This window comes from Terrapene carolina, unplaced genomic scaffold (assembly GCF_002925995.2).
Source record: "Terrapene carolina triunguis isolate 2854851 unplaced genomic scaffold, T_m_triunguis-2.0 Scaffold42, whole genome shotgun sequence".
NCBI classification, from domain to species: domain Eukaryota; kingdom Metazoa; phylum Chordata; order Testudines; family Emydidae; genus Terrapene; species Terrapene triunguis.
In genome coordinates, this window is record NW_020664393.1 from 3,666,154 (window position 1) to 3,668,563 (window position 2,410).

Here is a 2,410-nt window from a genome sequence, read left to right on the forward strand (position 1 = left end):
TTTAAGAATTTTTTAATGTGGGTAAAACAACATATTTCCCCCTAGTCTTGTTCTTAGAAATGGCTGAACCATTTTAACCTAAACGTTAAATAAATAAATAAATAAAATCGGCCGAAGGCAGACACTAGGAAAGTTTTTGACAAAGTTATACCCACTTGTCATGAAAGTGTTAGGCAACTTTAATTATAGGCTTAGATGCCAGCTCCATCTGTAATTAAGTCTTTCAGGCCTATAGGCTAAATTATTTGTGCTTTCGGATAACCACTTTCACACAATGGAAAAGATCATTTCAGAGGTCTTTTGGGTGAGTTGAGTCAGAAAGCCCAGCTACCTATGAAAAAACATTTAACCAGCCATAATTCTTTTCAAAGGTCAGATGATGCAAAGCAAGCGTAGAGGAGTGATTTTTTTCTTGGTCTGATCTTCATTCCTCCCTACCTGAATGTAATAAGTAGGTACTCTACTTCAGTGGATCAGGCTTTTGGTCCCAGAGTTGTTTTTATAGTCCAGATTAGAAAAAAAATTCTATCTAATGCCCAAAGTTCAAGGATTGGCAAGTAGGATTCCATCTGTTCTGGCCTAGTGAAATTAAGAGTGTAGAAATGGTAATTTTGCATGTTAATTTACATTCCATGTTTCATTTATATTATGTTGGAATGACCATCCTGAATTCTTGACATTTCAAAGTATTTGGTGAAATTTCAGTTAAACTTTGTTGTTCCTACATATTCAGGTTAAAAATCTCTGTGTTCTGTTACCATTTGTAATTATACAAATAACCTTCATTGTTAAGATGGATTTAAAAGTTAGCAGGCGATGTAGGAGGTGATATTAAGCTGCTTCTCTTCTTAGCAACTTTTGCTTTATTAATGCTATCTGTCAGTCAAGAGCAAAAGGGGAAATACTCATTAGTTTTCAACTGGTGTAACTGAGGTATCAGATACAAACTTAAAAGTAAAACTTCCGTCCTTGTTTTGTCTGCCACTGAGAGAGTACTGCTAACATGGTTGATATATTCAGCTTTCAGGAAGGCAAATTATGCCTTATTTTGATTAGTCCCTGACTGCATTAACATGAGTTAGAGGCCATTAATGTTCTACAGGAGACGCATATTTAATAGTATTTTAGAGATAAGAGAATGGATTGAAGACATTAAGAAATGGGAAAGATTTTTTTTTAGGAGTCTGCTGTATTTTGCAAAGAGAGTTGCTCGTCTCCTTACTTGAATAAGGTAAATCTTGAACAGAGGCAGGAAATAATTTTCTAACCATTAAGCTGCCTGGTCTCAAAAATGCCAATGGATCAGACATAACCAGGCACTGACAAGTATCAACATTGAAGATCCAGTTAGACCCTGATCCTGCAAAGACCTAGGATCTGTCTACACTGGCAAGTTTCTGCACCACAAATTATACCACTTTTAATAAAACATTGGAATTAAACCGCTGTTGTGTGTCCACACTGTGCTCCTTGTGACGCTGGAATGCATCCACATTAGCAGCTCTTGCAACGGCAAAGACAGCAGTGCATTGTGGTAGCTATCCCACTGTGCAATTGGCTGCAGAGTGTTTTGGGAGGGGTTTACAATGTCTTATGGGGCAGACATAGCGTCACATGATGCAGGTTTCCCAATCCCATTGTTCCATGGGTATCCTACTACATTGCCAGCTGCTTTTAACTGAAGTGGGGATGCGGGGGGGAGAGGAGAGTGTGTGTGTCTGTGTGTGTATGGGGGGGGGAGAGAGAGTGTGTTTTGGGGGACAGATAGACTGTCAGTACACTGTCTTGTAAGTTCAGACAGCTGCAGGAAGCAACCAGTCCTGAGGCAATCTCTCTCTCACACAGACACCTGCCTCTGTGTTCAACAGCACGAGCATTCCACATTAATGGTTTGCTTTGTGTCCCTGAGCAGATCAGCACAGCACGCAATGGCTGTCAGAAATGGTGCATTGAAAGGGGAGGGGTGCATGTTTTCAGGGCAGCCGAGTTCAAAACAATGAGCAGAGTGGTAACTTGAGGCATTATGGGACAGCTCCAGAGGCCAGTTACAGCGCAGAAAGCAATCAAGTGTCTACACTGGCAATAGAGCGCTGGAGCCTCTGCGCAAATAGCCTTATGACTCTCGTCGAGGTGGTTTTTTTGCAGCGCTACAACTGAGGAGTTTCTGCACACAAATTGGCTTGGCAGTGTGTACACGTCTGTAGTTTGCAGGGCCGGCTCCAGGCACCAGCTTCTCAAGCAGGTGCTTGGGGCGGCCGTTCCGGACAGGGGCGGCAGTTCCAGGTATTCGGCGGCAATTCGGCGGACAGTCCCTCACTCCGCCTGGGAGTGAAGGACCTCCCACCAAATTGCCGCCGCAGATCGCGATCGCTGCTTTTTTTAGATCGCGATCGCGGCTTTTTTTTTTTTT